This window comes from Tachyglossus aculeatus, chromosome 3, assembly GCF_015852505.1.
Source record: "Tachyglossus aculeatus isolate mTacAcu1 chromosome 3, mTacAcu1.pri, whole genome shotgun sequence".
NCBI classification, from domain to species: Eukaryota; Metazoa; Chordata; class Mammalia; order Monotremata; family Tachyglossidae; genus Tachyglossus; species Tachyglossus aculeatus.
In genome coordinates, this window is record NC_052068.1 from 16,994,546 (window position 1) to 17,019,303 (window position 24,758).

At 44.5% G+C, this 24,758-nt stretch overlaps 1 protein-coding gene across 5 annotated transcripts in view; it reads right to left on the minus strand.

Annotated features, from left to right (window-relative positions):
* MAPK8 (mitogen-activated protein kinase 8) overlaps positions 1-24,512 on the minus strand; it is a 91,641-nt gene extending 67,129 nt beyond the window's left edge. For all 5 annotated transcript variants that reach the window (XM_038744439.1, XM_038744438.1, XM_038744442.1 and 2 more), the window contains exons 1-2: positions 24,428-24,512; positions 2,553-2,642 (exon numbers count right to left, since the gene is read on the minus strand). The gene's annotated coding sequence lies outside the window, so the exon portion shown is untranslated. The remainder of the gene's footprint in view (positions 1-2,552; positions 2,643-24,427) is intronic.
* Positions 24,513-24,758: the final 246 nt, after the last annotated feature.

Consider the following 24,758-nt stretch of genomic DNA (forward strand, 5'->3'; position numbering starts at 1 on the left):
TAATGCGATAGAAATTTGTATGGAAAGGAGAGGATTTTAGTGATGATGTGAAGGATGAACCGACAGTATTTAGGGACACTGACACTCAATCCTCCTTTTGCAGATGAGAAAATTGAGGCACAGAAAAGTGAAGTGATTTGCCTAAAGTCACACGAGACAAGTGGCAGAGCTGGAATTAGAACCCAGGACTTCTAACTCCCAGGCCCATACTCTTTCATTCATTCAATCGTATTTATTGAGCGCTTACTGTATGCAGAGCACTGTACTAACCGCTTGGGAAGCACAAGTTGGCTACTACACTGCTTCTGGGTGTATCCACTTTGGTTTAGTAGTTACAGCTACTCACCTTTAACTGATCATTTGCCTATTTATGGCCTTGTATCCTCCCAGTGCTTAGAACAGTGCTTCACCTCTATTAAGCGCTTAACAAATGCCATTATTATTCTTATTATTATATTTGATTGCAAATTTCTTAAAGACACAGGGACCAGTCTTATACTTCTTGCCTATGTTCCCCAATGGGCTTGTTCAGTATCCTATGTTCTGCAGAAACTTGAGAAATGCTGCTGAAGATGGATAGGGCGCAATCAATTGATGGTATTCACTGGACACTTACTGGGTCCACTGTTGGGTAGGGACTGTCTCTATATGCTGCCAACTTGCACTTCCCAAGCGCTTAGTACAGTGCTCTGCACACAGTAAGCGCTCAATAAATACGATTGATTGATTGGGTACACTATACTAAGCTCTTGGGAAAGTATGACTCGAAAACATAACCCTTGCTCTCAAGGAACTTACAGTTCAAAGGAGGGGGGAAGGGAAGATGGACATTAAAATTGATAAAGGAAAATGGCAAGCATAAGGACTCGTATGCAAGTCCAGGGGAGCTGGGGAGAGGTGAAGAGTCACATGAAAGGGGTGTAGGGGTAAATGAGCGCCTAGTAATAGTAATAATTGTGGTATCTGTTAAGCGCTTACTACGTGCCAAGCACTGTTCTAAGCGCTGGGGTAGATAGAGGGTCATCATTCATTCAATCGTATTTATTGAGCGCTTACTGTATGCAGAGCACCGTACTAAGCGCTTGGGAAGTACAAGTTGGCACTACTACACCGCTTCTGGGTGCATCCACTTTGGTTTAGTAATTACAGCTACTCACCTTTAACTGACCAGTTGCCTATTTATGGCCTTGTATCCCCCCCAGCACTTAGAACAGTGCTTCGCACATATTAAATGCTTAACAAATGCTATTATTATTATTATTATTATTATTATTTGATTGCAAATTTCTGAAAGACAGGGACCAGTCTTATACTTCTTGCCTATGTTCCCCAGTGGGCTTGTACAGTATCCTATGTTCTGTAGAAACTTGAGAAATGCTGCTGAAGACGGATAGGGCGCAATCAATTGATGGTATTTACTGGACACTTACTGGGTACACTACACTAAGCTCTTGGGAAAGTATGACTCAAAAACATAACCCTTGCTCTCAAGGAACTTCTTACAGTTCAAAGGAGGGGGGAAGGGAAGATGGGCATTAAAATTGATAAGGGAAATGACAAGCATAAGGACACGTATACAAGTCCAGGGGAGCTGGGGAGAGGTGAAGAGTCACATGCAAGGGGTGCCTAGTAATAGTAATAATTGTGGTATCTGTTAAGCGCTTACTATGTGCCAAGCACTGTTCTATCAATCAATCAATCAATCAATCGTATTCATTGAGCGCTTACTATGTGCAGAGCACTGTACTAAGCGCTTGGGAAGTACAAACTGGCAACACATAGAGACAGTCCCTACCCAACAGTGGGCTCACAGTCTAAAAGGGGGAGACAGAGAACAGAACCAAACATACCAACAAAATAAAATAAATAGGATAGAAATGTACAAGTAAAATAAATAAATAAATAAATAGAGTAATAAACATGTACAACCATATATACATATATACAGGCTAAGCGCTGGGGTAGATAGAGGGTCATCAGCTTGTCCCACGCGGGGCTCACAGTCTTAATCCCCATTTCAGATGGGGTAACAGACACAGAGAAGTCAAGTGACTTGTCCAAAGTCACACAGTGGCGGAGACGGGATTAGAACCTACGACCTCTGACTCCCAAGACGGGGCTCTTTCCATGGAGCCATGCTGCTCAGGAAAGGCCTGTTTGAGGAGGAATGTTTTTCGTAGGGCTTTGATGGTGGATAGTGTGGTGGGTCTGTCAGATATGAGGAGGTAGGAAGTTCTACATTCTGGATCCGCATATTTCCTGAAAAATGCTTCCTCCTTCTGCCACAAATTTGCCACTGTTTTCTGGTTCTTCCCCACAGACAGACACATTACATAGGTTTAACTGAGAGACCGAAGCAGAAAGTAGAAATAACACATCTCTGACCTTGGGATTTATGGCTTTAAAGTTGAACTTCACCAAAAAATAAAAATCGACAAACTAAAAGTTATAAAAATTTTAACAATACTAGAAAGTATTGTTGAGTTCCAGAAGGAACTTAATTTTTTCAATTACTGCCCAGTACTGTGCCATTACTCAACCTTTTATATTACCTTGTTCAACATGTGATATTTCTTCTTGGGCTTGTCTCAAACAATCCTTAATGTATGGTCTCCTGTTCATTCAGTTTTACTTTTCAAGCCCTGTGAACACACAGAAGTGAAACGGTTTTGAATAATTTACTGGCATTTTTACAAAGATAATTCCAGCCAGACAAAAGTCGAACAAGGAACCCATTACAAATAAAATCAAAACCTCAAGATAACACTGTCAGAAAAACAAGTTTCTGGCACTGGTGTTTTCAATCGTACTAGAAAATAAGATGTTGAAAGAAACCTTGGGATTTGCATTTTATTAGTGCTTCAATTCCAAGGATCAAAGAACTTAAAAGGTAGATGCATGCAAGTCTTGATTCCACCCCTCTACCCCTCCCACCCCAGCCATTTATATATATATATATCTATATATATCTATAGATATATATAGATATATATAGATATATATATATATCATCATCAATCGTATTTATTGAGCGCTTACTATGTGCAGAGCACTGTACTAAGCGCTTGGGAAGTACAAATTGGCAACATATAGAGAAAGTCCCTACCCAACAGTGGGCTCACAGTCTAAAATATATATAAAACACCTTGAAATTTTCTGTAGTGGCCAATTTTAAATTCACATGAAATCATCATGGAATTCTTTTAAAAAAATATTTGCACTAAGAAATACTATTTGTTTAAAAGTTTTCCTTCAAGGATCATTGGCATAAAGGCATCAATGGGGTCAGACATTTCAGCCGGGGAGTAGGTCGCCTTATTTTGCAAAAATGTAAGGCAGGAAGTGAGTAAAGAGTAAATACCATTTAAATCAAGGGTGGGATTGGGCATGGTTTAATTGCAGTATCATTAGCATAATGTTAATGACATAACTGGAGCCGCAGATTACTTCCACTCCAAGAAAGAGCCAGATGAATATTAGTCAAAAGTGTAATATCTAAACATGTTGTTCAGGTTACCAGGTAATCAAGCTGACAGTGAAAATGTGCACTGATATTCCTATCAACTTTTCCAAACTCCTAACCACCGGGAAGCTCTCCACAGTTGTCACTTTATCTCTCTCCTTCCTTCCCACTCGGGACACAGTTCATAATCAATTGTATAAATTGAGATTTTATTGTGTGCTGAGCATCATAGTAATTCATACATTCATATTTATTGAGTCTAGAGCACTGTACTAAGTAGCGCTTGGAAAGTACAATACAGCAGTGAAGAGAGACAATCCCTGCCCACAATGGGCTCACAGTCTAGAAGGGGGGAGAGAGACATCAAAATAAGTAAACAGGCATCAATATAATTAAACAGAATTATACATATATAGATACATACATAAGTGCTGTGGGGCAGGGTGGAGGAGAGGAAAGGGAGTAAGTCAAGGTAACATGGAAGGGAGGGGGAGCTGAGGAAGAGGGGGCTTGGCCTAGGAAGGCCTCTTGGAGGAGGTGAGCCTTCAGTAGGGCTTTGAAGGGGGGAGGGAGTGATTATTATTATTATTATTATTATCATTATTATTATTATTATTATTAGGTGGATTTGAGGAGGGAGGGTGTTTCAGGTCACAGGTAGGATGTGGACCAGGAGTGAGACAGGTGAGATCAAGGCACGGTGAGAGGGTTAGCACCAGGTTAGCACTGTACTAAGCACATGGGAAAGTAAGAATAATAATAGTAATAATTATGGTATTTGTTAAGCGCTTACTATGTGCCAAGCTCTGTTCTAATTACTGGGGTAGATACAAGGTAATCCGGTTGCCCCACGTGGGGCTCACAGTCTCAATCCCCATTTTACAGATGAGGGAACTGAAGTGAGCTGCCCAAGATCACACAGCAGACAAGTGGCGGAGCCAGGATTAGAACCCACGTCCTCGGCCTCCCGCGCTCTTGCCAATGGGCCGTGCTCTTTCTCTGTATAATACAGCTGTACAATGCAGGTTCAATACCCTGCACAATATAGCTAAATCGGTAGAATCGGTAGACACACTCCCTTCCCACACCAAGGTTAGTGTCTACGGGGTAAAAGACGCTGAAAGAAATGAACAAATTATGGATATGTACATACGTGCTACGGGGCTGAGGGAGGGTGCATAAAGGGTGCCAACGCAAGGGCAGCTCTGAAGGGAGTGGGAGAAGAGGAAATGTGGGCTTAGGGAAGGCTTCTTGCAGCAGGTGTGTTTTTAATTAGGCTTTGAAGGTGGGGAGAGTCGTCGTCTGATGGATATGAAGAGGGAGGAGGGTTCCAGGCCACTGGCAGGCCATGGGCGAGGAGTCAATGGTGAGGTAGACGAGTTGGAGGGGAGTGGAGTGAACAGGACTGGGAGGCGGTAAGAAAGCAGCTAGGTAGGATTGGGCGGGGAGGGCAAGGTGACGGAGTATTTTAAAACGATTCGGGCAGCTGAATGAAGTATGGACTAAAACACTCTTCGCTCCCCGCACCCTGCTAACAACGCTCTCCTGCATCAAGCCTGGCAACCAACGTGTCGCCTTAAAGAGGCATCTCCTGACTAGTTCCCACATTCATCGTCACGTCACCTTGTCAACCACCTTTAACGCTCACGAGAGGAGCTACTTGATTTCCTAGTATTTTTTACTCTATTTATTTATTTTACTTGTACATATCTATTCTATTTATTTTATTTTGTTAATGTTTGGTTTTGTTCTCTGTCTCCCCCCTTCTAGACTGTGAGCCCACCGTTGGGTAGGGACCGTCTCCATATGCTGCCAACTTGTACTTCCCAAGCGCTTAGTATAGTGCTCTGCACACAGTAAGCACTCAATAAACACAATTGATTGATTGATTTCCTGCTTGTTTTTATTAGTGTCCACTCTGTAACTGATTTTTTCATGTGCTTTACTCAAGAGGTCTTCCTTGCCTCTTTTCCCACTCTCTTCTGCGTTGCCCTGACTCCCTTTTTCATCCCCCCCCACAGCCCCACGGTACTTATGTCTATATCTGTAATTTATTCATTTATATAAATTATTATTTATTTTATTTGTACATAATTATTCTATTTATTTTATTTTGTTAAAATGTTTGGTTTTGTTCTGTCTCCCCCTTCTAGACTGTGAGCCTACTGCTGGGTAGGGACCGCCTCTATATGTTGCCAACTTGCACTTCCCAAGCGCTTAGTACAGTGCTCTGCACAAAGGAAGCGCTCAATAAACACAATTGATTGATTTCCTGCTTGTTTTTATCATTAGTGTCCACTCTGTAACTGATTTTTTGATGTGCTTTACTCAAGAGGTCTTCCTTGCCTCTTTTCCCACTCCCTTCTGCGTCACCCTGACTTCCTTTATTCATCCCCTCCACCCAGCCCCACGGTACTTATGTCTATATCTGTAATTTATTCATTTATATAAATTATTATTTATTTTATTTGTACATATTTATTCTATTTATTTTATTTTGCTAATATGTTTTGTTTTGTTGTCCGTCTCCCCCTTCTAGACTGTGAGCCCACTGTTGGGTAGGGACCGTCTCTATATGTTGCCAACTTGTACTTCCCAAGTGCTTAGTACAGTACTCTGCACACAGTAAGCGCTCAATAAACACAACTGATTGATTGATTGATTTCCTGCTTGTTTTTATCATTACTGTCCACTCTGCAACTGATTTTTTTATGTGCTTCACTCAAGAGGTCTTCCTTGCCTCTTCTCCCACTCCCTTCTGCATCGCCCTGACTCCCTTTATTCATCCCCCCAACCCAGCCCCACGGTACTTATGTCTATATCTGTAATTTATTCATTTATATAAATTATTATTTATTTTATTTGTACATATTTACTCTATTTTATTTTGCTAATATGTTTTGTTTTGTTGTCTGTCTCCCCCTTCTAGACTGTGAGCCCACTGTTGGGTAGGGACCGTCTCTATATGTTGCCAACTTGTACTTCCCAAGCGCTTAGTACAGTGCTCTGCACACAGTAAGCGCTCAATAAATACGATTGAGTGAATGAATGAATGTCTACCTCCCCCTCTAGACTCTAAGTTCATTGTGGGCAGAGAATGTGTCTCTTTGTTATACTGTACTCTCCCAAGCACTTAGTACAGTGCTCTGTAATCATAATAATGATAATGATGGTTTTTGTTAAGTGCTTACTATGTGCCAAGCACTGTTCTAAGCGCTGGGGAGGTTACAAGGTAATCAGGTTATCCCACGGGCGGCTCACGGTTTTAATCCCCATTTTACAGGTGAGGTAACTGAGGCGCAGAGAACTGAAGTGACTTGCCCAGAGTCACACAGCTGACAGTTGGAGGAGCCAGGATTTGAACCCATGACCTCTGACTCCAAAGCCCGGGCTCTTTCCACTGAGCCACGCTGCTTCAGCAGTCGATAAACACGATTGAATGAATGAATACATTCATTCATTCATACATACATATTTATGACTATTTATTTATTTATTTATTTATTTATTTTGCTTGTACATTTCTGTCCTATTTATTTTATTTTGTTGGTATGTTTGGTTTTGTTCTCTGTCTCCCCCTTTTAGACTGTGAGCCCACTGTTGGGTAGGGACTGTCTCTATGTGTTGCCAATTTGTACTTCCCAAGCGCTTAGTACAGTGCTCTGCACATAGTAAGCGCTCAATAAATACGACTGATTGATTGATTGATTGAATGACTTTAATGTCTGCCTCCCCTACAAGATTCACGCTCTCTGCGGGTGAGAAATAGGTCTTTGAACTTTATGCTCTCCCAAGTACTTGCGGCACTCTGCACACAGAAAAGCATTCAATAAATAGCACTGATTATGTCACTCTTCTACCTACTGTGTGCTTTCAATTGGTTTCTGTTTGCCTGTAATTCTTGACTTTAATACTGTCATGTTTGATACTGTAAAATACTCAGAGCAAGGGCTCTATTTTCCTTCATCCCTTGTATGTTTCCAAGTGATTAGTACACACTGTTCTCGGCCCACAATAAGTGCTGCTATGAAGAGAATAAAAAAAAAAAAATCTAATTTGCTTTTTTAACATAGCCATAAACTGCAAATAAAGGAGCCGGCATCCCTCTGTTAAACAAACAAAAAAAGGTCCAGCATTTCACTATGACATTCTGCTGAGAATTTTAACAACTTCCAAAGACACTGTGCTGGACAGCTTACCAGTGCGATGAAGGGAACTAAAATAAGTATATTTAGTTTTAAAAGAAACACTTCGTTTTTTCCCGAATTCCTGTACTTCCCCCATTTATGCCTATATGTTTATGTTTTTTGCCAAGGCAACTTCCCTCTCCAAATCTACTCAAATTCATTTTGCAAAACCTTAGTCTAGTCAGGCACCTTGTAGCTCCTTCAGATTTAAAAATGAAAGACAAGACTTAAAGAATCAACGACATCCCGACTTATGGGGAAACTCTGCAATGAGGAAAGGGAATAAGTCTCATGTTCTCTGGCTTTCATCTCACACTATAAACCCATTAAGACTTCTTACATAAACTTATGGATACTTTTAGACTGTGAGCCGACTGTTGGGTAGGGACTGTCTCTATATGTTGCCAATTTGTACTTCCCAAGCGCTTAGTACAGTGCTCTGCACACAGTAAGCGCTCAATACGATTGATGATGATACCTTATATATTTTGGGCGCAACAATAAAACTCACACCACAAAGGGTCAACTCCACTCTCACTCCGAGGAACCTTGACTGTGAGGTCACCATGGGCAGAAATATGTCTGTCATTTCTTATTATTATTAATTGCATTTACTGAGCTTCTAGACTGTGAGCCCATTGTTGGGTAGGGACCATCTCTATATGTTGCCGACTTGTACTTCCCAAGCGCTTAGCACAGTGCTCTGTACACAGTAAGCACTCAACAAATACGATTGAATGAATGAATGAATGAGCGTTTACTGTGTGCAAAGCACTGTACTAAGCACTTGGGAGAGTACAATATAACAAGCCCCGTGGCTCAGTGGAAAGAGCCCGGGCTTTGGAGCCAGAGGTCATGGGTTCAAATCCCAACTCCGCCACTTAGCTGTGTGACTTTGGGCAAGTCACTTCACTTCTCTGGGCCTCAGTTACCTCATCTGGAAATGGGGATTGAGACTGTGAGCCCCCCCTTGGGACAACCTGATCACCTTGTAACCTCCCCAGCGCTTAGAACAGTACTTTGCACATAGTAAGCGCTTAATAAATGCCATCATTATTATTATTATTATCAAACCCATTCCCTGCCCACAATGAGCTCACAGCTAAGAGGGTGAGACAGGCATTAATACAAATACTGTGAGTGAGATGAGCCATGCCTGTACGTGTGGCCAGAAAGGCAGGTGAGCATGACCGATCCATCGGCAGTTCCTTGGGCGCCACATAATAATAATAATGATGGCATTTGTTAAGCACTTACTATGTGCAAAGCACTGTTCTAAGCGCTGGGGGGATACAAGGCGATCCTGTTGTCCCACGTGGGGCTCACAGTCTTAATCCCCATTTTCCAAATGAGGGAACTGGGGCCCGGAGAAGTGAAGTGACTTGCCTGAAGTCACACAGCTGACAATTGGCGGAGCTGGGGTTTGAACCCATGACCTCTGCCTCCAAAGCCCGGGCTCTTTCCACTGAGCCACGCTGCTCACGTGGGCACAGACGGTCCCATCCTCCTCCTGACCTGCCTGGAGTTGCTTCTGATTTGGCCTCTTGGTATCACAAGTCTCCTGTAGTGCCCGGCTAAGGGGCTCACACCATTTCCACTGAGCCCCCTCCTTCCTCTCCCCCTCCTCCCCCTCTCCATCCCCCCTGCCTTACCTCCTTCCCTTCCCCACAGCACCTGTACAGATGTTTGTACAGATTTATTACTCTATTTTACTTGGACCTATCTATTCTATTTATTTTATTTTGTTAATATGTTTGGTTTTGTTCTCCGTCTCCCCCTTCTAGACTGTGAGCCCCCTGTTGGGTAGGGACCGTCTTTAGATGTTGCCAACTTGTACCTCCCAAGCGCTTAGTACAGTGCTCTGCACACAGTAAGCGCTCAATAAATACGATTGATTGATTGATTTCTAAATGTCACTCTTCAGGCTAGCCTGCCAACTGTTACTGTCACCCTGAGCCCATGACCATACCACATCTAAAGTCTGGCTTCAGTCAGTATCTAAAATGCTTCTTTGGTCCCCGCCTTCAGTCCTCTCACAGCTCAGCCGCCAGTAGCCGCCTGGCTGCCATTCTCCTCACCTGACCTACAGTATAATAATAATAATAAAAGTATTTATTAAGCGCTTACTATGTGCAAAGCACTGTTCTAAGCGCTGGGGAGGATACAAGGTGATCAGGTTGTCCCATGGGGGGCTCACAGTCTTCATCCCCATTTTACAGATGAGGGAACACAGGCCCAGAGAAGTGAAGTGACTTGCCCAAAGTCACACGGCGGACAGTTGGCGGAGTCGGGATTTGAACCCATGACCTCTGACTCCAAAGCCCGGGCTCTTTCCACTGAACCACGCTGCTTCTCCAGTAACGGAGTTACAGTAACGGAGGGGGGCAAAACACTAGCTGGATACGGGTGAACTGACTCTATCCAGATAGTTTTTAGACTGTGAGCCCACTGTTGGGTAGGCACTGTCTCTACATGTTGCCAATTTGTACCTCCCAAGCGCTTAGTACAGTGCTCTGCACATAGTAAGCGCTCAATAAATACGATTGATGATGATGATGATAGTAGCACGTTGGTGATTCCACCTGGCCTTTTGATGTCACCTGGACTGTGAGCCCCAAGTGGGAAATGGTCTCTGTCGACCCGACTGTCCTGGATTGATCCCAGGGCTCCGTACAGTGCTTGGCACGCAGTAAGTACTTTAACAAACACAATTAATATTATAAAAGTAAGTGATCCTGTTCTACCTCCTTAAGGAGTGGATGAAGTGTTTTGCATACGACCACGTCCTCCAAATTTATAGGACAGTGCTACAACACCCCCCCGCCCAACGACACTTGTATATATTAATAATAATAACAATGGCATTTTTAAAGCACTTACTATGTGGAAAGCACCGTTCTAAGCTCTGGGGAAGATACGAGGTGATCAGGTTGCCCCACGTGGGGCTCACAGTCTTAATCCCCATTTTCCAGATGAGGTAACTGAGGCCCAGAGAAGTTCAGTGACTTGCCCGAAGTCACACAGCTGACAATTGCCGGAGCAGGGATTTGAACCCATGACCTCTGACTCCCAAGCCCGGGCTCTTTCCACTGAGCCACGCTGCTTGTACATATTTATTACTCTATTTTACTTGTACCTATTTACTACTCTATTTATTTTATTAATGATTTGCATGTAGCTATAATTCTACTTATTCTGATGGTTTTGACACCTGTCTACAAATTTTGTTTTGTTGTCTGTCTCCCCCTTCTAGACTGTGAGCCCGTTGTTGGGTAGGGACCGTCACTATATGTTGCCGACTTGTACTTCCCAAGTGCTTAGTACAGTGCTCTGCACACAGTAAGCACTCAATATTACTGAGTGAATACAATCGCTCAATAATAATAATAACAACAATAATAATATCTGTTGGGCGCTTACTCAGTATCAAGCCCTGTACTAAATGCTGGGGTAGATACAAGATAATCCGGTTGGACAGTCCCCAGGGATTACCTTGGATCTACCCCAGCATTTAGTACAGGGCTTGATACTGAGTAAGAACTTAAATTATATTATTATTATGATTACTTAGACTGTGGGAAAGGGAGACTAGGTATCGAATCCTCTCTTCCTCCCTTCAAGGCCCTACTGAGAGCTCACCTCCTCCAGGAGGCCTTCCCAGACTGAGCCCCTTCCTTTCTCTCCCCTTCATCCCCCTCTCCATCCCCCCCATCTTACCTCCTTCCCTTCCCCACAGCACCTGTATATATGTTTGTACATATTTATTACTCTATTTTACTTGTACATATTTATTCTATTTATTTTATTTTGTTAGTATGTTTGGTTTTGTTCTCTGTCTCCCCCTTTTAGACTGTGAGCCCACTGTTGGGTAGGGACTGTCTCTATATGTTGCCAACTTCTACTTCCCAAGTGCTTAGTACAGTGCTCTGCACACAGTAAGTGCTCAATAAATACAACTGATTGATTGATTAACAAATGCTATCATTATTATTACAGAACCGTAACCTTCTATCATATCTCAGAGTCTGTCCGGACTCCAGTACCAGAGGTGATAAGCCTGCTTTACGGAGCTGTCAGAAGGCCGGGGGAAGAATAAAAGCCTACTGCTGGAGACGATAAGCATGAATAGAGAGGAAAGCAATTAAACAGATAAATCAACATGATCCCCAACCAAGAAAACAACCAGCAAGACCTAAAGGGATCATAAGGGATGTCAGCGTAGCATCGATTAACCGAATGACTTTGAAAGTCCAAAGCCAACTCTCAGGACTGAGTTGAAATTATAAAGGGGCATATGAGTATTGCCGTGCATCTCTGTTGCACTGTACTATCTGGAGGGTTTAGTACAGTGCTGTGTACACAGTACTCAATAAATACCCTTGAATGATCGATATTAAGTTGGAATAAAAGACGGGGAGGGGAGAAGAAACAGGCCAAATTAGGAAAAAGGAGGAATACGTACGCACTAACATACACAGGCACTTCCCAATTGGGTTTAAAAAATCTGGGTGTCCGTAACATTTTGAAGATTAAGGTTCTGCCCCTTAATAGCAGGGAAGACTTGGGAAAGGGTAGGGAGAGTGGGAAAGGAGGGTAAGGAGAAAGGAGGAATCCCCTGAAGCTTTTTTCCAGGGTCAGCGATGTGACCAGCCCGCTGCTGCAGAGCGGGAGGAGTTTTTGCTTGATGCGAAGGTTGATCGGCAACCACTGGAGATTTTTGAGGAGGGGGGTGACGTGCCCTGAGCGTGTCTGTCAAAGGATAATCCGGAAAGCGGAGCGAAGTATAGACCGAAGCGGGGAGAGACAGGAGGATGGGAGATCAGAAAGGAGGCTGATGCAGAAATCCAGTCGGGAGAGGATAAGAGATTGTACCGACAAGATAGCGGTTGGGATGGAGAGGAAAGGGCGAATCTACAGCACTTGTGTATATACACACATATTTATTATTCTATTTATTTTATTAATGATGTGTATGTATCTATCATTCAGCTTACATTGATACTATTGATGCCTGTCTACTTGTTTTGCTTTGTTGTGTCTCCCCTCTTCTAGACTGTGAACCTGTTGTTGGGAAAGGATTGTCTCTGTTGCCGAATTGTACTTTCCAAGCGTTTAGTCCAGTGCTGTGCACACAGTAAGAGCTCAATAAATAAGAATGAACGAGTGGCTGAATGAATGGAAGTCTTGCTTATGACAAGATTCAGTTCCCACCCCTGCTGTGTTTTGCAACTACATCCCAACCCCTCAATTGTACAGGTAAATTCAGGTATCCTAATGCGCACACCCTGATTTATCTTCATCATCAATCGTATTTATTGAGCGCTTACAGTGTGCACAGCACTGTACTAAGTGCTTGGGAAGTACAATTTGGCAACATATAGAGACAGTCCCTACCCAACAGTGGGCTCACAGTCTACAAGAGGGAGACAGAGAACAAAACCAAACATACTAACAAAATAAAATAAATAGAATAGATATGTACAAGTAAAATAAATAGAGTAATAAATATGTACAAACATATATACATATATACAGGTGCTGTGGGGAAGGGAAGGAGGCAAGATGGGGGGGATGGAGAGGGGGACGAGGGGCAGAGGAAGGAAGGGATTTATGTTCCCACAGACGTACAATTACTGAGCTCTGTGCCGTTCTGGCCGTACTCTTTCCCCACCAAATAATTTGGAACATTTGCAGGAAAAAAAAAAGAATCAAATGAACCAAGACCTGCTATGGCCATCATCTTGAGCTCGAAAGATTCAGTTTATCATTTAAATAAAATCACTACCCATGCTGGTTTCCCTGGGAAATCACTGAAAATAGTCTTTCTTGGCTGTCCCTCTCTCTCCAAGCAAATCTGTTGAAGCAATGAAATGGCTGTTGCTCTGAAAAGAGCTAAGGAAGAGGGGAAGGCACTTCTTATTCAGTCAGTATATTACAGTTTTTATCAATCAGTCATATTTATTCAGTGCTTATTAAATGCAGAGCACTGCAGGAAGTGCCTGGAAGAATACAATACAGTGGAATCAGCACTCCCTGCCCATAATGAGCTTATAGTTTGAAGGGGGAGATAGACGTGAATATGAATTTGCTGTAGATTTTCCCCACCCCATTATAGAAACGACTAGACGTGCCCCGAATCTGACAGGGCTGAATAACAAAGGTTTGGGGAAAAAGTAGGGGATAACCTAGCGTGGAGTCTACAAAAACGGTCAGGCCACGTATCCCCACTCCTCAAGAAACTCCAGGGGTTGCCCCGCCAGCTTCGCAACACACAGAAACTCCTCACCAGAGGCTTTAGAGTACTTTAGTGTCAATCGAGACGAGGGACTTGAGGGCAAGGATGGTGCCTGCTGATTTTTCATACTCTCCCAAGTGCTTAATACACTGCTTGCATATTAACAGTGGCTGTTAAAGAGGAAATAAGCCATAAATCTAGGCAGTCTCTCAAAAGGTCACCATGTCCTTCGGGCAGGAAAAGTGTCCATTAATTCTGTGAGGTTGAGTCACCTTGCCCCCTCCTACCTCACCTCACTACTCTCCTACTACAACCCAGCCCCGACGCTTCACTTTTCTAATACTAACCTTCCCACTGTACTTCAATCTCGTCTCCCTCACGGCCGATGTCCCGCCCACGTCCTGCTTTTCTGGCCTGGAACGCCCTCCCTCCTCATCTCCTTTTAGACTGTGAGCCCACTGTTGGGTAGGGACTGTCTCTATATGTTGCCACCTTGTACTTCCCAAGCGCTTAGGACAGTGCTCTGCACACAGTAAGCGCTCAATAAATACGATTGATGATGATGATCTCTGACAGACGACCACTCTCCCCCAATTCAAAGCACATCTCCTCCAAGAGGCCTTCCCTGACTAAGCTTTCCTTTCCTCCCCTCCCACACTGCGTCACCCTGACTTGCTCCCTTTATTAATCCCCCCTCCCGGCCCCACAGCCCTTGTGTAATTTATTGACATTGATGTCTGTCTCCCCGTCTAGACTGTAAGCTCATTGTGGGCAGGGAATGTGTCTGCTTATTGCTGTACATTACTCTCCCAAGGGCTTAGTACAGTGCTCTGCAAATAACAGGCTCTCAATATGACTGACTGACTACAACCTAACGGAATTAATGGACACTTTCCCTCCCCGAAGGACAAGGTGACCTTTTGAGAGACTGCCTAGATTTATGGCTTATTTCCTCTTAAACAGCCACTGTTAATATGCAAGCACTGTATTAAGCACTTGGGAGAGTATGAAAAATTAGCAGGCATCATCCTTGCCCTCAAGTCCCTCGTCTTGACTGACACTAAAAGGAATTGAACAGAAGGCAGGACGGTCAGTTGCGAAGAGCCTGGGAGACAGGATCTTTAGTCTCAACTCTGCCAATTGCCTGCTGTGAGACCTTGGGTGAGCCACTCAACTCCACGTACCTCAATCTCCTCATCCGTACAGTAGGGAAAATCATCCGCTTCTCTCCACCAGTTAGATTGTGAGCCTCAGGCAGAACAGGGGCTGTAAGTGATCTGATAATCCAGTATCTACCCCCATGCCTAGGACAGTGCTTGGAAAATAATAAGCACTTGATAAATGCCATGGGAGGAAGAATATGTAGAGGAGTTGGTGCTTTAGCCACGGTGCATGGAAGATGTACCTCAGGGCTTCCAGGGAATGCGAGAACTTAAATGCGTAGGTAGTGTGGAAGTGCTAAAGTGGCAGTTTGGCCGACACAGATGGGTAACGTTTGGAAATTAAATTGGGAAAAGCCTCCGGAGGAAATGTGATTTCACTGGGGCTTTGAAGATGGAGGAGCTGCAGACTGTCTGATATGAAGGATGATGGAGTTCCAGGAAGGGTGCAAGCAAGAGGTTGGCGGTGGGAGCGACGAAACCCAAGGAGCGAGTAGGCTCCTTGGACTCAATATGTCCAAGACTGAACTCCTAATCTTCCCTCCCAAACCCTGCCTTCTCCCTGACTTTCCCATCACTGTAGACATCACTACCATCCTTCCCATCTCACGAGCCCGCAACCTTGGTGTCATCCTTGACTCCGCTCTCTCGTTCACCCCTCACATCCAATCCGTCACCAAAACCTGCCGCTCTCACCTCCGCAACATTGCCAAGACCCGCCCTTTCCTCTCCATCCATACTGATGCCTTGCTCATTCAAGCTCTCACCCTATCCCGACTGGACTACTGCATCAGCCTCCTCTCTGAACTCCCATCCTCCTACCTCTCCCCACTTCAGTCTATACTTCACGCTGCTGCCCGGATCATCTTTGGGCAGAAACGCTCTGGGCATGTTACTCCCCTCCTCAAAAATCTCCAGTGGCTACCAGTCAATCTGCGCATCAGGCAGAAACTCCTCACCCTGGGCTTCAAGGCTGTCCATCCCCTCGCCCCCTCCTACCTCACCTCCCTTCTCTCCTTCTCCAGCCCAGCCCGCACCCTCCGCTCCTCCACCGCTGATCTCCTCACCGTACCTCGCTCTCACCTGTCCCGCCGTCGACCCCCGGCCCACGTCCTCCCCCGGGCCTGGAATGCCCTCCCTCTGCCCATCCGCCAAGCTAGCTCTCTTCCTCCCTTCAAGGCCCTACTGAGAGCTCACCTCCTCCAGGAGGCCTTCCCAGACTGAGCCCCTTCCTTCTTCTCCCCCCTCCGTCCCCCCATCTTCCCTCCTTCCCTCCCCCACAGCACCTGTATATATGTTTGTACAGATTTATTACTCTGTTTTAATTGTACATATTTACTATTCTATTTATTTTATTTTGTTAATATGTTTTGTTTTGTTGTCTGTCTCCCCCTTCTAGACTGTGAGCCTGCTGTTGGGTAGGGACTGTCTCTATATGTTGCCAACTTGTACTTCCCAAGCGCTTAGTACAGTGCTCTGCACACAGTAAGCGTTCAATAAATACGATTGAATGAATGAGTGAATGAAAGAGGAGGGAGGGCTATCCAGGCCAGAGGCAGGAGGTGGATGGGAGGTCAGCATAGACGAGATCAAGATATAGATTAGGTATAAGATGCAATCAGATTAGTTCCGAAGCCTTTCAAGGTCATTTTCTCTGTCCCAAGAAATAATTTGTATTGAACCATGAATTTACCTTCCATTTAGGTATCGGCCCACATTGCTTTTAGGCCAGTTCATACTGAACTTTTGTAACGGAATTAATTTAAACCTGTCATCATTTTTTTTCATTTTCCAGTTCGCACATGGGACAAACCTTCTCTTCGGAGCCTATCAAGTAACCGGAGTAACGTTTACCTCCGTGGAAATGTGGAAAAACCCTAAAAGGCTATAATCACTTCTTTATTACTACTGAACATTTAACAAGGTAATGGTCTCTTCCTGGTGGAAAATAATCGAATAAAATAAAATTGCAAGTAGCTCAAAACTACACCAAAGAGGTTTTACGTATTAGGTGGCTTACTACGGATAAGCGAATTCACTTCAACAGTGACCTAAAATCATAAAACAAGCAAATTTATCAATTTTTACTGATCATCTACGGGGGCAGAAGCATGGTCTAGTGGAAAGAGCACAGGCCTGGGAGTGCGAGGACCTGAGTTCTAATCCCAGTTTCTCTCCTTGCCCGCCGTGTGACCTTGACCAAGTCACTTAACTTGTAACTGAGTTACCTCAGTCCTCTTTAGACTGTGAGCTCATTGTGGGCAGGGAATGTCACTGTTTGTTGTTGTATTGTAGTTTCAACTGGTTGTCAGCTGTGTGACTTTGGGCAAGTCACTTCACTTCTCTGGGCCTCAGCTACCTCATCTGTAAAATGGGGACTAAGACTGTGAGCCCCCCGAGGGACAACCTGATCACCTTGTAATTCCCCAGCGCTTAGAACAGTGCTTTGCACATAGTAAGCGCTTAACAAATGCCATTATTATCAGTATTATTATTATTCCAAAGCACTTAGTTCAGCGCTTTGCATTCAGTAAGTGTTTAATACATACGACTGAATGAATAAATTGATTTCTAAAATGGAGAATTCATTCAATCGTATTTATTGACCGCTTACTGTGTGCAGAGCACTGTCAGAGAAGCAGCGTGGCTCAGTGGAAAGAGCTCGGGCTTTGGAGTCAGAAGTCATGGGTTCGAATCCTGGCTCCACCACATGTCTGCTGTGTGACCTTGGGCAAGTCACTTCACTTCTCTGGGCCTCAGTTCCCTCATCTGTAAAATGGGGATTAAGACTGTGAGCCCCACATGGGACAACCTGATCACCTTGTATCCCCCGCAGCGCTTAGAACAGTGCTTTGCACATAGTAAGCGCTTAACAAATGCCATCATTATTATTATTATTATGCGATTCATAAACACGACTGAATTGATTCCTAAAATGGAGAATTCATTCATTCATTCCATCGCATTTCTTAAGCGCTGTGTGCAGAGCACTGTACTAAGCGCTTGGGAAGTACAAAACGGCAACATTTAGAGACGGTCCCTACCCAACGACGGGCTCACAGAATAAGTCTGAGCCCCACATAATAATAATAATAATAATGGCATTTATTAAGCGCTTACTACGTGCAAAGCACTGTTCTATGCGCTGGGGTAGATACAAGGTAATCAAGGTGTCCCATGTGGGGCTCACAGACTTAATCCCCATTTTCCAGATGAGGGAACTGAGGCCCAGAGAAGTGAAGTGACTTGCCCAAAGTCACCCAGCTGACAAGTGGCGGAGCTGGGATTCGAACCCATGACCTCTGACTCCAAAGCCCGGGCTCTTTCCACTGAGCCACGCTGCTTCTATAAAGCAGCGTCCCACATGGGACAGGGACTGTGCCCAAACTGATTACCTTGTATCTTTCCCAGAGACTGGCACACAGAAAGCGCTAATACCACAACTGTTATAATCATTATTAGAGAGCAGACAATTAGAGACACAGTTCCTTTCCCAGAGGAACATTCAATCAATCAATCGTATTTATTGAGCGCTTACTATGTGCAGAGCACTGTACTAAGTGCTTGAATTCAATTGCATTCAATTGCATAGAGTCAATTGCATTCAATTGCATAGAGTCCATTTTCAGACCATCAATCAATCGTATTTATTGAGCGCTTACTGTGTGCAAAGCACTGTACTAAGCGCTAGCAACCAAATGCTCTGGACCAATAAATGGTTCGGGGGGACAGTTGACAACCTCAAACCTGGGGCCTGTATTACACCCTCCATCAGCGCTTTCACAGAGCAGGTGTTAGGATGACAGAGAAGCAGCGTGGCCTAGGAGACAGGAGGACTTGGGTTTTAATCTTGGATCCACCACTTGGCTGCTGAGCAAATCACTTCTCTGTGCCTCAGTTCCCTCATCTGTAAAATGGGGATTAAGTCTGTGAGCCCTCCATGGGACAGGGACCGTGTCCAATCCGATTTGCTTGTATCCACCCCCGTGCTTTCGACAGTGCTTGGCACATAGTAAGCACTTAGATACCACAGTTATTATTAATAATAATTATTATTGGGAGTCTTTGGAACTGACTGTGGAGGCGCTTGAATAATAATGATAATATAATAATAATGGCATTTATTAAGCGCTTACTATGTGCAAAGCACTGTTCTAAGCACTGGGGAGGTTACAAGGTGATCAGGTTGTCCCACGGGGGGCTCACAGTCTTTATCCCCATTTTACAGTTGAGGGAACTGAGGCCCAGAGAAGTGAAGTGACTTGCCCAAGGTCACACAGCTGACAAGTGGCGGGGTCGGGATTTGAACCCATGACCTCTGACTCCAAAGCCCAGGCTCCTTCCACTGAGCCACAGTGATTGGTGGGCAACCAATGCAGAAATGATCTGAAGTTGTCAGTATGTGCCTTATTTTTGCTAGAGGAGAGAAACTGATTCATAAGTTGGAAGAACGATTATAACTACTAACACTAAAGTTAATCTAATAGGAGAGAAGCTGATTCATAAGTTGGAAGAACGATTATTGCTACTAATACTAAAGTTAATCTAATAGCAATAATGCTCTGCGCTGAAGCACAAAGAGGCGGCTCAACAACCCAAAGTGCTGGAGAACACCCTCTCCCTCAATATTACCCGAGGCCCAATTTGCCAGTTGGCAGTTGTGTATATCTAAAAGGGTAGTAATAAACGTTAAATAAGGCATTATTCCCAGGAGCCACGCAAAACCCAGTCCTCCTGGTGCCATGGAGAGGGGCTTTAGACCAATTGAATTGGCAAAAAAGAAGGGCCCTCTAATAAAATAAGAAGAAAATATGACAGACACTGTAACAATCATCCACAAGTGAACTGGGAAACAATGTATAAGACCAGAAAAGGTCCCTGCGGTAGATTGCAAGAAGTCTTCAAAAATACCAGCGATCGATTGAATTATCTTAAGGGCCTACTGTGTGCAGATCACATTATAATACGTAGTTAGATATTACAGTACTTGTTAAGTGCTTACTATGTGCCAAGCACTGTTCTAAGCGCTGGAGTGGATACAAGTTAATCAGGTTGGACACAGTCCCCTGTCATTCATTCATTCAATCAATCGTATTTATTGAGCGCTTACTGTGTGCAGAGCACTGTGCTAAGCGCTTGGGAAGCACAAGTTGGCAACATATACAGTCCCTACCCAACAGTGGGCTCACAGTCTAGAAGGGGGAGACAGAGAACAAAACATATTAACAAAATAAAATAAATAGAATACGTACAAATAAAATAGAGTAATATATTACAGTACTTGCTAAGTGCTTACTATGTGCCAAGCACTGTTCTAAGCGCTGGAGTAGATACAAGTTAATAAGGTTGGACACAGTCCCCTGTCATTCATTCATTCATTCAATCGTATTTATTGAGCGCTTACTGTGCGCAGAGCACTGTGCTAAGAGCTTGGGAAGTCCAAGTCGGCAACATATAGAGACGGTCCCTACCCAACGACGGGCTCACAGTCTAGAAGTCCCAGTGTCCCACATGGGGCTCACAGTCTCAATCCCCATTTTCCAGATGAGGCAACTGAGGCCCAGAGAAGTTAGGTGACTTGCCCAAGATCACACAGCAGACATGTGGAGGACCTGGGATTAGAACCCACGTCCTGCTGACATACAGGCCTGTGCTCTATACAGTACGCCACGCTGCTTCGACGGGCTAGGGAGAGAATCGCCTTCCTTTACCTCAGCGACCTCCTATTTCAATCCCATCTGCTTGAGAGGAGTCCGCTCCTCTAAAGCCAACCTTCTCTCGGTACCGCGATCTCACCTATTTGATCCCGACTCCTTGCCCACGTTCTCCCTCCCGCTTCTCATCCGAGAGGCCACCACTTTTATCGCCTTCAAAACCCTCCTAAAAATCACATCTGCTCCCAGAGGCCTTCCCCGATTCAGCCATTTTCTCTATCCAATCAATCAATCGTATTTATTGAGCGCTTACTATGTGCAGAGCCTCCCCTCTGCGTCGGCCACGCACTTGACGTTGCATAATAATAATAATTATAATGGCATTTATTAAGCGCTTACTATGGGCAAAGCACTGTTCTAAGCGCTGGGGAGGTTACAAGGTGATCAGGTTGTCCCACGGGGGGCTCACAGTCAATCCCCATTTTACAGATGGGGGAACTGAGGCACAGAGAAGTTAAGTGACTTGCCCAAAGTTACACAGCTGACAATTGGTGGAGCCGGGATTTGAACCCATGATCTCTGACTCCAAAGCCCGGGTTCTTTCCACTGAGCCACGCTGCTTCCCTAAGCACTATGATAATTATAATAATTACGGCATTTATTAAGCACTTACTATGTGCAAGACACTGTTCTAAGCACTGGGGAGGATACAAGGTGATCAGGTTGTCCCACGGTGGGGGGGGCTCACAGTCTTCATCCCCATTTTACAGATGAGGGAACTGAGGCCCAGAGAAGTGAGGTGTCTTGCCCAAAGTCACACGGCTGACAAGTGGCGGAGCTGGGATTTGAACCCATGACCTTTGACTCCAAAGCCGTTTTCCTTCCACTGAGCCATGCTGCTTCTCTCCCCGCCCCATGACACTTAAGTACATAACCTTATACTCTATATTTAGAGAAGCAGCGTGGCTCAGTGGAAAGAGCCTGGGCTCTGGAGCCAGAGGTCATGGGTTCAAATCCCGGCTCCAACACTTGTCAGCTGTGTGACTTTGGGCAAGTCACTTCACTTCTCTGGGCCTCAGTTACCTCATCTGCAAAACGGGGATGAAGACTGTGAGCCCCCTGTGGGACAGCCTCATCACCTTGTATCCTCCCCAGCGCTTAGAACAGCGCTTTGCACATAGTAAGCGCTTAATAAATGCCAATATTATTATTATTTCTCCTGTTATTTAATGTCTGCCTTCCCCTGAAGACCGTAAAGTCCTGTGGGCAGATATCACATCTTCCAACTCTATTATACGGCACGTTCCCGACCACTTAGTAAAGTTCTCTTGCATAAGGGGGAATCGATCAATCAATAAATATCATTGATTAATTGAACTGGCACGCATTATCCCAACACTCAAGGAGCTTACACTCTAGTGGGGGAGACCGACATTAAAATTATGATAGGTACCTCTAGTCTGACGCTTCCCCTAAGTGCTGCGAGGCAAATAACAGAGGGCTTAAGAGGTACAGACCTAAGTGCACAGGTGATACAGACAGGAGGGCAAATAGGGTGGGGAAGTGAGAGGATAGTTAGGAGGAGATGTATATATCTGTATAATGTATAATGCACATACATTATGTATATGTAGGAGATGTATAATGCATATGTATATATGGTTGTACATATTTATTACTCTATTTATTTATTTATTTATTTTACTTGTACATATCTATCCTATTTATTTTGTTGGTATGTTTGGTTTTGTTCTCTGTCTCCCCCTTTTAGACTGTGAGCCCACTGTTGGGTAGGGACTGTCTCTATGTGTTGCCAATTTGTACTTTCCAAGCACTGAGTACAGTGCTCTGCACACAGTAAGCGCTCAATAAATACAATTGATGATGATGATGATGAGATATGACTTTAGCAGGGCTTTGAAGATGGGCAAAGTGGTAAAACGGACCTCTCAACCTGATCTAATTTTCCTGGAAGGTGTGCTCACCGAAATAAAACCCATTCCCCGATCCAATTTTTTTTATTCTAGTATATATACCCCCTTTCTTCAAGGATCTAACGCTTCTTTTGCATTGCATCACCAACCTCCAATAATGTCTCCCGTAGAAGTGGGGCAGTTCTGGGAAATTAAGCTATTAGTCTGGGTGCGGCGCAGTGGCCTGGCCGCCTCAATCCATTACGGTTTTGTCCTCTCACCCAATTTTAATGCTTCGTCGCGGATCCCAAGAACCGTGCATCCAATGAGGAGATGCTGAAAAAGTAGGTGTAATTTTCAAGTGCTTATACTGAAAGGCTACTGTACTTTGGGTAAAAGCATACTATCTCTCTACAAATAGACAATAGCCACTCATTTGACGGTAGAATTGAGAAACAGGCTTTGTTGATTAGACCGCAGGTATCATGAGGCCTCGCCCGGGGCCACCTTTCCATCTCTTGGTACAGTGCTCGGCACACGGTAAGTGCTCAATAAATACGATTGATGATGATGATGATCCCCGCCTTAGCTGGCCATTGTAACTCTCCAGCTAGAAGCCCCTCATGACCGCTCCCCCGGCCCTGTTTGTCCCTCCCCGGGGGGAGGTGAGGATGGCTTTTGGGCCATGGTAGCAGGGGGATCAGAAACCAAAGATGACTAGGTGTGGTCCTACTGAGCCGCAAGAGAAGATATAAAGTTTGAGAGTATTTGTGTTTGGGAAGGAGGAACCCAGGTTCACTCGGGGAACTGGGATGGGGGAATGCCTGGGTTTAATTATTATTATTATAATTGTTATCGTCCTTGTGAAGTGCTCCCTTGGTGGTAAGCCCTGTTCCAAGCACTGGGGTAGGTTCGAATTCGTCAGACTCAACAAAGCCCCTCTCCTACGTGAGGGCTCACGGTCCAAATTGGAGGAGCTAGGCTTGGATCCACATTTTAGGAGGCCTTCCCAGACTGAGCCCCTTCCTTCCTCTCCCCCTCGTCTGCCTCTCCATCCCCCCCTTCTTACCTCCTTCCCTTCCCCACAGCACCTGCATATATGTATATATGTTTGTACATATTTATTACTCTGTTTATTTATTTATTCATTTTACTTGTACATATCTATTCTATTTATTTTATTTTGTTAGTATGTTTGGTTTTGTTCTCTGTCTCCCCCTTTTAGACTGTGAGCCCACTGTTGGGTAGGGACTGTCTCTATATGTTGCCAATTTGTACTTCCCAAGCGCTGCACATAGTAAGCGCTCAATAAAGATGATTGATGAAGATGATGATGATTTTACAGACGAGGTAGCTTGAGGCCCGGAGAAGTTAAACGACTTGCCCGAGGTCACACGGCAGGCAGATGGGGGAGCCGGAATTAGAACCCAGGTCCCCCGTCTCCCAGGCCTGTGCTTTTTCCAGTACGTCACCCTGCTTCTCAACGGAGTTGAGAGGAAACAGGGAGAAATAGGATTTCTCTAACAGTCTTTAAGGGGGGACCACGGGTGGAAAGGAGGGTATGTCTACATGTTTTGTTTTGTCACCTGTCTACGTGTTTTATTTTGTTGTCTGTCTCCCCCTTCTAGACTGTGAACCCGTTGTTGGGTAGGGACCGTCTCTATACGTTGCCGACTTGTACTTCCCTAGTACAGTGCCCTGCACACAGTAAGCGCTCAATAAATGTGATTGAATGAATGAATAGTTGGCTTTTTTTAAGCAAGACAGCTGAAAATTAGTTGTCTTTGGAGTAACTTCTGGTAGGTTTATACTGACCTGCACATTCTGCACATACACCCCACAACAGAAAATCAGGAGCTGCTTCTCTGAGCACCTTTGTAAAGGAGGGAGCCTAGGAAGAGAACAGAAGAGAGGCAAGATATTCGCTGTAAACTACAGAGGGGATGATGAAATGAGGAAACTAGTAAAAGTGCCACATACGGTCCTAAGTGTCCCACAGTACGCATAACCCTGAGCTACACACTCTGCAATTTTGCTGATGTATCCGAGCAGCGGAACCAATTAATCAATGGTATTCACTGAGGGCTTACTCTGTGCAGGGAGAGAACAGAGTTGATAGACACACTACCTCTAAACTGTGAGCTCG